The sequence below is a fragment of the Phyllobates terribilis genome, unplaced genomic scaffold (assembly GCF_046119375.1).
Source record: "Phyllobates terribilis strain yellow unplaced genomic scaffold, ASM4611937v1 Scaffold_1__5_contigs__length_1240528914, whole genome shotgun sequence".
NCBI classification, from domain to species: domain Eukaryota; kingdom Metazoa; phylum Chordata; class Amphibia; order Anura; family Dendrobatidae; genus Phyllobates; species Phyllobates terribilis.
In genome coordinates, this window is record NW_027362761.1 from 343,893,840 (window position 1) to 343,906,724 (window position 12,885).

Here is a 12,885-nt window from a genome sequence, read left to right on the forward strand (position 1 = left end):
ACACAAAGCTAGGAGGGATAGCTAATACTAGAGAAGAGAGAGGATTCAAAAAGACCTAAATAAACTGGAGCAGTGGGCAGCAACTAACAGAATAGGTTTTAACAGGGAGAAATGCAAAGTCCTACATCTGGGCAATAAAAATGAAAAACGCATATACAGAATGGGAGGAATAGGGCTAAGCAACAGCACATGAAAAAGACTTAGGTATACTAGTAGATCACAGACTGAACATAAGTCAAGAGTGTGTTGCAGCAGCAAAAAAGGCAAACCCAGTTCTGGGATGTATTAACAGAAGCATACAGTCTAGATCACGTGAAGTAATTATCCCCCTCTACTCCTCTTTGGTCAGACCTCGTCTGGAATACTGTGGCCAGTTCTTGGCACCACATCTTAAAAAAGACATCGAAAAGCTGGAGCGAGTTCAGAGAAGAGCGACCAGAATGGTGACCGGTCCGCAAACAATGTCCTATGAGGAGCGGTTAGAGGATTTGAGAATGTTTAGCTTGCAAAAAAGAAGACTGAGAGGAGACTTAATAGCTGTCTACAAATATGTCAAGGGCTGTCACATTGTAGAAGGATCATCTTTATTCTCATTGGCACAAAGAAAGACGAGAAGCAATGGGATGAAACTGAATGGGAGAAGATATAGATTAAATATTAGAAAAAACTTTTTGACACTGAGGGTAATCAATGGTTGGAATAGGCTGCCACGAAAGATGGTGAGTTCTCCTTCAATGGAAGTCTTCAGAGACTGGACAGACATCTGTCTGAGATGGTTTTGTGAATCCTGTATCGTGTCCAAAGAGAGTGGGACACGAGGACCCTGGAGGTCCCATCCAACTCTAACATTCTATAATTCTGTGATAAAAACGACACATGGATGGTGATGATCCAATATGCCAACCCTGAAAAAACATTTTTGGTGGCCTGAAAGTGCATTAGGGGTGTGTCGATGCACTCCACGGGGACTGACATCCCCCAAGTGCACATACAGGCAATTTTGCATGTGGTGTCAATGCTTGATTTCTCAAAACTTGCACATCCAATTACTTCAAACTAGGTATAATTTTATTGCTGTTCTACAATCAATACAACCATACGACTAGATGTGTTAGAAAAATTGTCATTGCCAACACAAAGCCTTAGGGTTAGGGATATGTATAATAAATATATTTATCATAGTATTAGAATATACCTGTGGATAATAGAAACAGAACTATATGAAGTGGGCAATAGTAACTTTGTAATGTTATGGGTAATTGTAAAATCATTTATATATGAATAATTAGTCTCATGATGACCTGACAATGAAGCGACTAAATGCTGATTTGGGGCTTTTATATGTATGTAGTCAGATATTTTAGGACTGTAACACGTTTTTGACTCTGATGGATTGTATTACAAGCTGCATATAAAGCTTCAGGATGCAGTAACAGCAAACTTTCTGAAGATGGGGAAATAGTTCCAGTTTGGAGAGCTGCCTGCGAGAAACCAGCAGAACTGAATCCAGCATAAAGCCTTGTAACAGAGATAATCACAAATACTGAGCTCCGTCCTTGATGCACTCTATAGGGAGCATATTACTGACATCTGATCTCCATATTTTTAATTAGTACTATACAGTATGTTATTATTTATCCTGCTGAATATAAATAATCCGAAACATTAGATTTCTGATCACATAGCAGTATATTTATAAGGACATATAGAATATTAATGGCAGAACGAGACCCTGTGCTCCATCTAGGAGATCTACTCTTTTTTTAACCAATACATGACATGAAAGTCCATTCCATACATCCACTACTTCTCCAAACGGAGAGTGGTGGTCATGGGGGATTCCCTGTTAAGAGGAACAGAGGCCGCTATCTGCAGACCAGACATAACCTCAAGAGAAATGTGCTGTCTTCCAGGAGCAAAAATTAAAGATGTGTCTGACAGGATATCAAGACTCTTCAGACCTACAGATCACTACCCATTCCTGCTAATACATGTGGGGACAAATGACACCGCAAGAAAGGACCTGGAAACCATCTGCAGTGACTTTGAAGACTTAGGCAAGAAAGTGAAAGAATTGGGAGCGCAGGTGGTCTTCTCATCCATCCTCCCAGTGGATGGCCATGGAACAATGAGGTGGAATAAGATTCTACAGGTGAACAACTGGCTACGTCGATGGTGCCGTCAACAAGGATTTGGATTTCTGGATCACGGAATGAATTACCTATACGATGGACTACTTGCTAGAGATGGGGTGCACCTTACGAAGACTGGAAAACATGTATTTGGAAGTCGCCTTGCTACACTCATCAGAAGAGCTTTAAACTAGAACAATGTGGGAAGGGAAGCAAAAGGCCAGAAAAAGCCATACTGCTGACAAATACTATTGAGATCTCTGCTACTGGAAGTGGAAAGGAAGAACAAAGACAAAACAATTTAAATAATAAAAATATGGGAGGAAGAGAAACCAATCACAAACTAAAATGTTTTTATACAAATGCACAAAGCATGGGCAACAAACAAGGAGAATTGGAACTACTAATGCAGGAAAAGGAATATGATGTCATTGGAATCACTGAAACTTGGTGGGACGATACACATGATTGGAATAAAAGGCTAAAAGGATACAACTTATTTGCAAGAAACAGACTTGATAAACGAGGAGGAGGTGTTGCATTGTATGTTAGAAAAGCATATATCTGCACAGAGATTGAAGCTTCAGAGACTGGGAGTTCTGTGGAAACTGTTTGGGTAAGAATACAAGGAGAGAACAACGGAAAGGACACCATTGTAGGCATTTACTACAGGCCACCTGGGCAAGCTGAAGATATGGATGAACTCTTTATGTATCAAATGACCAAGTTCTCCAAAAAATATGACGTAGTGGTCATGGGAGATTTCAACTATCCAGACATTTGTTGGGAATCTCTCTCAAGTAAAACTAACAGGTCAAGCAAATTCTTATCCTCTCTTGCTGACAACTTTATCTTCCAAAAGGTAGGGGAGAAAACAAGGGGATCTGCTACTTTGGATCTAATCCTTATAAACAGGGAGGAAATGGTTGAGGAGGTAAAGGTGGCTGGGACCCTAGGAGGCAGCGATCATGCTATTATAGAATTTTGGATAACTAGAGGAGGAAGACATGTGAAGACTCAGACTTCAAGGTTAGATTTTAGAAAGGCAGATTTTAAGAGACTCAGAAAGAGAATAGGAGGGATCCAATGGCTGGATGTCCTTAAGGACAAAAATGTCCAGGAAGGATGGGAAATTTTTAAAAATGAGATTCTCAAAGCACAATCGTTAACAATCCCGAAAAGTAGGAAGAATGGGAAGCATTTAAGGAAACCAGGATGGATGAACACAGAACTTAAACACATGCTAAAAGGAAAGAAAGAAATGTTTATTAAATGGAAAGAGGGAGGCATATCTAAAGAAGATTATAATGCAGTCTGCAGATCCTGCAGGGCACGTATCAGGTTAGCTAAAGCTGACAATGAATTAAGGCTTGCAAGAGATGTCAAAAGCAATAAAAAAGGATTTTGGGGGTATGTCAAAAGTAAAAGAAAAGTCAAAGATGCTATAGGATTTTTACAGGATGAAAATGGAGAAATGGTAAGAGAGGATGTTGAGAAGGCCGAACTTTTTAATTCCTATTTTGCATCTGTTTTCTCTCAGAAAGAAAATGTAACATCAACTGATCTTCACTGTCCTTTTAAAGGAATAGAGGAATCCAAGTTATCTGTAAACAGAAAGATTGTGAGGGAATATTTAGCTAACATAAATGAGTTCAAGTCTCCAGGTCCAGATGAATTACACCCCAGAGTACTGAAGGAGATCGTAGAAGAAATTTTAGAACCACTCTCCATAATCTTTGAAAATTCTTGGAGAACAGGAGAAGTCCCAGAAGACTGGAGAAGAGCAAATGTTGTTCCTATCTTCAAAAAGGGGAAGAAGGTGGACCCAGGGAACTATAGGCCGGTGAGTCTGACTTCTATACCAGGAAAGATCTTTGAACAAATTATTAAACAACATGTATGTAAGTACATGGATAAGAATGAAGTGATTAACCAGAGTCAGCATGGGTTTGTAACTAACAAGTCATGTCAGACTAACTTAATTTCCTTCTATGACAGAATCACTGACTGGGTGGATCAGGGAAATGCTGTAGATATAGTATATCTTGACTTCAGCAAAGCATTTGACAAAGTATCTCACACCATCCTTATTGAAAAAATGACCAAGTATGCAATGGACCAGGCAACTGTTAGGTGGATTCATAACTGGCTTAGTGATCGGACTCAAAGGGTGGTTGTAAATGGCTTCACATCCAGCTGGATGAATGTCTCAAGTGGGGTACCACAGGGCTCCGTCCTGGGACCTGTATTGTTCAACATCTTTATCAATGATTTAGATGAAGGAATTGAGGGTAAACTGATTAAATTTGCTGATGACACAAAGCTAGGAGGGATAGCTAATACTAGAGAAGAGAGAGAGAGGATTCAAAAAGACCTAAATAAACTGGAGCAGTGGGCAGCAACCAACAGAATGGTTTTTAACAGGGAAAAATGCAAAGTACTACATCTGGGCAATAAAAATGAAAAAAGCATATACAGAATGGGAGGAATAGAGCTAAGCAACAGTACATGTGAAAAAGACTTAGGTATACTAATAGATCATAGACTGAACATGAGTCAACAGTGTGATGCAGCAGCAAAAAAGGCAAATACAATTCTGGGATGTATTAACAGAAGCATACAGTCTAGATCACGTGAAGTCATTATCGGTCTTTACTCCTCTTTGGTCAGACCTCATCTGGAATACTGTGTACAGTTTTGGGCACCACATTTTAAAAAAGACATAGACAAACTGGAGCAAGTTCAGAGAAGAGCGACCAGAATGGTGACTGGTCTGCAAACCATGTCCTATGAGGAACGGTTGCAGGATTTGGGAATGTTTAGCTTGCAAAAAAGAAGACTGAGAGGAGACTTAATAGCTGTCTACAAATATGTCAAGGGCTGTCACATTGTAGAAGGATCATCTTTATTCTCATTTGCACAAGGAAAGACTAGAAGCAATGGGATGAAACTAAATGGGAGGAGACACAGATTAGATATTAGAAAAAACTTTTTGACAGTTAGGGTGATTAATGAGTGGAACAGGCTGCCACGAGAGGTGGTGAGTTCCCCTTCAATGGACGTCTTCAAACAGAGGCTGGACAGACATCTGTCTGAGATGATCTAGTGAATCCTGCTTTGAGCAGGGGGTTGGACCAGATGACCCAGGAGGTCCCTTCCAACTCTACCATTCTATGATTCTACTATGATAGCATTCATTTTACCAGCCAATGTACTGGAAAGCTGGAAAAAAAAATTCCAAGCACTGTGAAATGGTCAAAAACCCCACAATTCCACCATTATTTTTTTGGGGTTATCACATTTATTGTTCGGTAAAAATGACTGGCTAACATAACTTTTCAGGTCAGTCTGATTACAGAAATACCAATCTTGTAAAGTTTTTATTTTGTCTAGCCATTAAAAAATCAATATTTGAAATAACACATTTAATACATTAATCCCTTCATGACCTTTCATGTATATTTACGACAAAGGTCGTGCCCCTGCCTTTGTTGCGGGCTCTGATGCTGAGCCTGCATCTTTCCCCACACTTGATGGCCGATTTAATCAGTCACCAAGTGCCTTAAATAGTCAAAGTGGCTGTTAACTTGTTAAATCCCGTTGTCTATCTCTGGCATTGGGATTTAACATGCACCAGCCGGAAGCGCATCGCAAATGCTGCCCATCTGTGCCTCTGTCATTTGATCGCGGGTTGTCAATGAATTGTCATGATAGTTGGGGGTCTGCAGAAGACCCCTGTGCTTGTCATTGTGAATCTCCAGTGAACACGAATTGTGGCTAGCCTTCCTAGGAGATCATGATTACTGCTACACATAGTAGGGCTGAAACACTGGTATATATAGCACAGACGATCGGACGATCGCAGCTTCAGGTCTCCTAAGGGGACTATTGAAGTTAAGTTTTTTTGACAACATTGGAATAAAATGCAGCAAGAGGAGATCAAAACATTGTATCTACCCCAAAATGGTATCTATAAAAACATCAGCTCAAGCTGTAAAAATAAGCCACCAACCAGCCCCAGATCCTGAAAAATGAAAACGCTACGGATCTCGTAAAGTGTTGACATAAGCAAATTTTTTTTTCCTTACAAATTTTAGATTTTTTTTTCACCACTTAAGCAAAGAAAAACTATACATATTTGGTATCTGCGTACTCGTACTGACGTGGGGAATTATATTGGCATGTCAATTGTATCATATAGCAAACATGGTAAATAAAGAAAAAAAAAAAACCATTGTGGAATTGCATTTTTTTTTGCAATTTCATAGCACTTGGAATTTTTTTTCCTATTTTCCAGTACACTATATGGTGAAATCAATGGTGTCACTCAAAAGTACAACTCATCCCACAAAAAACCCTCATATGGCTATATTGATGGAAAAATATAAAATGTATGGCTCTTAGAAGAAGGGGAGGAAAAAAAGAAAGCGCAAAAATGGAAAATTGCAAAGTCATGAAGGTGTTAAAGGCATACCTAGCAACTTTTCAAGCAGTAAAAGTAGGACATATAATGCAGTGCAGCGGGAAAATTTTAGGCCACACCCATAGCCACACCCATAGCCACACCCATGTACCATTTCACCCTTCCCTGGCCACAAAAAGAAAATGCTACAGAGTGATGAATGAAACAACAAATAATGCAAAAACAAAACAAACAAACAGCAGAATTGCATTTTTTTTCAGCATTTCATCCTACTTGGAATTTTTCCCCATTTTTCAGTAATTTGTATGGAAAAATGGATGGTGTCATTAAAAACTCCAACTTGTCCATTAAAAAATGAAGCCTCATATGGCTATGTCAACGGAAAACTAAAAAAGTTATGGTTGTTGTAAGAAGTGGAGAGGAAAATGGGAATCATAAAATAAAAAAATTGTCTGTAGACTGCTGAAAAGTGATAGTGTACCATGAGGTATTACCAATGCAAGCAGGGGGTCATGTGACTGCATGCATGCAATTTGCATACTAGCAGTCACATGCCGACTAGAATTATCCACCTTCTCAATTTACTTCTCTGGAAAGAAGACGAACGTGTCTAGTTGGCATGGGACCGCAAACCACATACTTGAAGTCACATGACTGCCTGCTCGCACTGGCAATACCAGGAATGTATGAGGGCTTATTTTTTGCGGAACACACTATGGTTTTGAATGACATCATTCTTTATGTCAAACAATGTACTGGGGAAAAAAATTCCAAGTGGAATAAAATCATGAAAAAAATGCAATTCCTCCATTGTTTTTTCTGCTGTTTTTTCATGGCATTTATTGTGTGGTAAACATGATTTTCCAGGTCAGTACAATTACAGCGATACCAAACTTACATCAATATTTCTCTATTTAAGTGATGAAAATAAAATTCAGAATTTTGTAAATCCTTTTTTTTGCTTTACATTGCCAAAACTTTTTTATTTGTCTGTTGATGGAACTGACCAAAGGTTTTGTTTTTTTATTGTGATGAGCTGATATTTTGATTTATACTAATTTGTAATACATACAATGTGAAGATCCCTTTTTATTGCATTTTTTAAGAGGTGAGGTGACAAAAAATCTCACATTTCTGGCATTTACATTTTTTCTCTTTACGGTGTTTACCATATGATTTATTTTATATTTTGATAGATGGACAATAACAAATATGTTTATACTTTTATTTATTTTCCTTTATTTTTAAGAGCAGAAAAGGGGTGGGGAAAAGGTGATTTGAGTTTTTCAATTTTTTATAGTTTTTTAAACTTTTTTTAAATTTTTTTTTACAGTACTTTTTAGTTCTTTTAAGGGATTTGAATCAGTAATCGCTTGATCACTTGTACCTTATCCTGCATTAACACAGTATTGCAGTATATAGGAAAAATCATGGTCTCCTTTGGATCTATGCCTATGGCTCAGCTCCACAGGAGTAACGAGATGGCAGCCTAAGGGGCCTTCAGCAGTCCTTTAGCCGCCATTGGTACCTCTTGATCACTTTGTGGTGGTTCAATGGGAGCCAGGGCATGTAAACACCAATAAATGCTCCATTTAAATTTGACAGCGGCAAATGATAATGTTTGCTGCAAGTTCTTGTAGACAGAAGGTTGTTGGATTCACATTGGAATAAGTAAAAGGACCTTGTGTTTAAAAGTAGAAATTAGAGATTTCCAGGTCCAGGTCCAGTAGCCATGTCCGTAATCTGAGGCTGTGTGGCGCCCCTGAGGGTTCAGTCGCCACAGGGGTACTGCACCTCAGATAGAGGTGTAGTATCTCCTCTTCCAGGTAAGGATGGAGCATCACTCAGGACCCCACTTCACACTCAACACTACACCACTCCTGTCCTGTAGGGGGCCTAAATGCACCAGGGTGCTGCCCCGTCCCGGGATAGAGGAGATGGGGGGAACCAAAGATAGAGGGAACCAAGTAGTGGGTGAGGGTGGAGGAAACACTCACAGGAAGCACTTATAGAATCATATATAATATTTGGCCATCTTAAGTTCAAGGTCTTTTGATTGTGGTCTTCTGTCAGGGTCCAGCAAGAGTCTGTAGCTCGCTGAAGATTCACGGTCCTCGCTCTCTGGCCTAGAGACGAGGAGCGGGCCAGAGTTAACCAGTGTCTCTGTCCGGTCAGGGTCCTGTTCTAAGAAGACCTTGGAGGGGAGCAGAGGAGATAGGCTCCACAGGCAAAAGGATCCCAGGGGGATACGGATGGAGCGGAGTCGCCACCTGTATTCTTTATTCTGGCATAGTGAGAGGGATTCCTGCTGCAAAAGGGGTAACCGGCCCCCGATATCTGACTTTGTCACTTCACGTCTCAGTCAGAAAAGCCCGGAGGCTTAGTGGATCCCAGGGGGATACGGACGGAGCGGAGTCGCCACCTGTATCTCTCAAACTGCGTTTACCCAGTGGGATCCGGCCTTACACCACGTTCATACCACACACAGTCAGGAGAAGACTCAGTGGGAGAACTTACTAAGGAGAGGAACACACCAGCGGGGTCTCGACAGGTGCTCCTGATCTACCTGGGAAGTGCTGAACCCCCTTCCTGGTGGTCGCAGTACGCTGTGTATAGCAGAGAGAAGCTTTGCAGCTGAATGTTCATCTAAAGTGAGTAAAAACCCGGATGACTTCATTCACCGCCTCCGCTTGTTTATTCCTGCGCAGCACTGCACCCACCATCCTTCCACACAGTTCATCAAACACTGCCCTGAGGCCTACTCCGCCTGTGGTGAGTAGTACCAACCAAGCTGCTAGAACATCAGCCTCAGAGGACTGTTGCAGCGCTGGTGGCCTTCACCAGAAACCCCAGGTGGCGTAGTCGAACAACCACTTATCCAAAAGCCCATTTTCTTTTACTGTGACAGCCCTGGGCACGGAACGGGTCAAGGCCACGACTGCATCCCCACAACATCAGCAAGGCCTGGCTCCGAGTATCCCCCATTTGCTCAGGGAGGAGGTCACAGCTGGCAGATGGGAGCCCAGCAAACCGCCTCTTACTTGATGGCATCCGCTGATTCTCTTTTGATTAACCAGCCTCGTGTTACGTCATCATTGTAGTGTGACACACATGTAATGTTGCACCAGATCGGCTAATCAAAATAAGAGAAGTGAATGCTAGCAGGTAGGAGGCGCTTTGTAAGGCCACGGCCCCACTATAAGTGTTTGGTCAGTATTCGGTCAGTATTTTTTCTCTGGACTGGGAGCTAATACCAGGTGAGGAACAATCAGAGAAAAGGTATAATAGAAAAAAGTCACCAATCCTGCATTTATCACCCACTCCTGGTTTTGGCTCCCACTCCTGAGAAAAAATAGTGACCAAATACTGACCAAATACTGATAGTGGGGCCATGACCTAAGGCTCCCATCCATTGCCAAAGATTGCCTACATAGCTGCTAGACCGAGTTCAGAAAATCCATTACTACCATCTCAACTAGAAAGTGTTGCCTTTGGGCAGAAATCAAGAATTTATTAGACTTTGTTCACATGGTCCAGCTATGACAAAAATTTTGGCGCAGAAATCCAATCACATTCCACATCCTATGCATGTGAATGGAATTAAGTATCAAAAAGGTACTCACACGTTTTCCCCAGTGTATTCATCAACTTTAGCAGGCTAAAGGTATTTCAAAAAAGTATTATTTTTACTACTTTATATCTACTTTACATCAGAAAACACTTTTTTTAAGGCCCCCCAAAAAACTTTTACTCTGCACCTACTATATTATAATCAATGGGTGAGGTATACAAATAGAACGTTTTATGCTTGTAAATATTTTAAAACATTATAAGCTCATTTTGGTAAAAGAAAATAAAAAGTATACATTCTTTATTAATAATAAAGTTCACAAATCAAATACAAAGCTTTATACTACCACATGTAGATGGAAGCAAATTAATTGCATACTTTTGTCCAGGTTTGTAGCATATATGAGTATGTGTAACGTATACACTAAATGTAAACTATCTGAACAAGACCTAATATTGTAGACAAAAGACATATGCTCCTAAATTGCATATTGCAAAGGAAAATAATGAAATTGTTCATTTTTGACAATGCAAGCTGGCAGGTTGATTCCATGTGTGCTGAATATCAATATTATTAACGACCATGTTACTTTTAGCAATTAGTTATAAATAGCTGTAGTGTCATACAAACCTAGAATAGAATACAGTACAATTCGTACCATATGGCATATGGAAGTCAATAAAAATAAATGAAATGTGCTCTTCAGTCTGTCCTTTCCTTTTAATCTACTGTTCATCATATGTTCCACTTTCGTTCACAGAGACTCTTATGCCATACTTGATGAAAGGGAAGGGGCAGAGGTAGACAATCGGTACCACAACATTGGGCTGGCACTTCTGACACCAGTCCTGCACTTGAAATCCTTCGCAAGATCCCATCCCTGCTTCTGAAGTACTTAGAAGACAGAAGGAGATAAGAGGATTGTGCCTAGTTCTGTCCTTTATCAACGCTGTATCCTCTGTGCTGGGTAGGATGTAAAGGAGTGGAAAAGCTGCCCACCCCCCCCCTCTACCCTTAAAGATTTTATAGTTATATAATGCATTGCTTTGTGTCAGAGGCATAGCTAAGTGTTTGGTTCAGGAGGGGTGAAACTTCTGAGTGGGCCTCTAACCAGATAATCCTTCCTGATTACAACTGTGGTGGCGCACCCTAATAGTGGATGTAGAAGAACCTCAACAGATGATTGTGCTGTTACTAAAAAAAATCTCTATACAAAGTACAAACAGTCCATGCAATACTGCGGGTTCGCCCGCTCACAGTCAGGGTCTTTTAGCACAGACGCCCTGGAGGTTTCCACACCTCCAGCCACAGACACTGAATGAGACACTCGGTCTCCATTTTATACACCCGTCCTGGGGTGGGGATATGTGAGCAGCCAATCCCTCCCATCTCTTATGACTGCTCGTAAAAACCGGCCCTGATACGCCCTATTAACCCTCTCAGCACTAAACATACTTGAGCATGCTTTCCCGGTTTTACATCACCAAACCTACCAACCTGGGTGATACATATCTCCACTTAAGGACCTAACCGGTGGCAATATTACATACCCACCCTCTGCCCAAAGCCGGCACTTGGCACCTTCCGCTAACAAACAATGGACCCTCAACAATGCGTCAGAATTGCCATGCGGTTTCCCAGGCCTATGCTTTACATGGAAGCTGAAATCCTGAAGAGCTAGGAACCACCTGGTCACTCGAGCATTGTTCCCCTTCTTGTCGCTCATCCACCTTAATGGAGCATGGTCTGACACCAGCCTGAACTTTCTGCCTAAGAGGTAGTATCTTAGGGTGTCCAGCACCCAATTGATGGCCAAACATTCCTTCTCCACTATGGAGTAATTTCTTTCACAAGACGTCAGCTTCCGGATTAAATACTGTACATTATGGGGTGCTCTTACCCATTCACCTCTTGTGATAGAACAGCACCCAGTCTGACATCTGACGCGTCCGTCTGGACCACAAACTCCTTTGAGAAATCCGGTGCCACCAGCACTGGCTGTTTACACAGAGCCTGCTTTACCACGCCTCTGCCTATGACATAGCCCAAATATCTGTCTTCCTCCATGCCCATGGCACATTTCTTCGGGTTGATGGAAAACCCCGCCTTCCATAGAGCATTGAATATCTCCTGGACTTTGCTCAGATGGCTTTCCCAATCCTGACTATAGATCACAATATCATGCAAGTAGGCCGCTGCATACTTCTTGTGGGGAGCTAGGATCCGGTCCATGGCTCTTTGGAAGGTAGCTGGAGCTCCATGAAACCCAAATGGCATCCTGGTGTATTGAAAACACCCATCCGGCGTTGCAAAGGCCATCTTCTCCTTAGCCTCTTGGGACATAGGAATTTGCCAATACCCTTCGTAAGGTCAAGAGTGGTAATGTACCTGGCCGGCCCTAGCCTTTCAATTAGTTCATCTACCCTGAGCATTGGGTATGAATCAAACTTAGAGACCTCATTTAGTTGCCTATAGTCATTGCAGAACGGCCATTCTCCATCTGATTTCAGCACCAAGACTAAAGGACTGGTCCAGCCACTCTTGGACTCTTCAATGACCCCTAGACTCAGCATGCGCTTCAACTCCTTCGAGATTACCTCTCGGCGGGCTTCAGGAATCCTATATGGCTTCATGTTCACTCAGACATTAGGCTCCGTAAGCACCTCATTTTCTACGATCTGAGTACACCTCGGTAGATCCGAGAACAGGTCCTTGTTCCATTGCAGCAACTCTTGGCATTGCTGCTTCTGGGCACATGA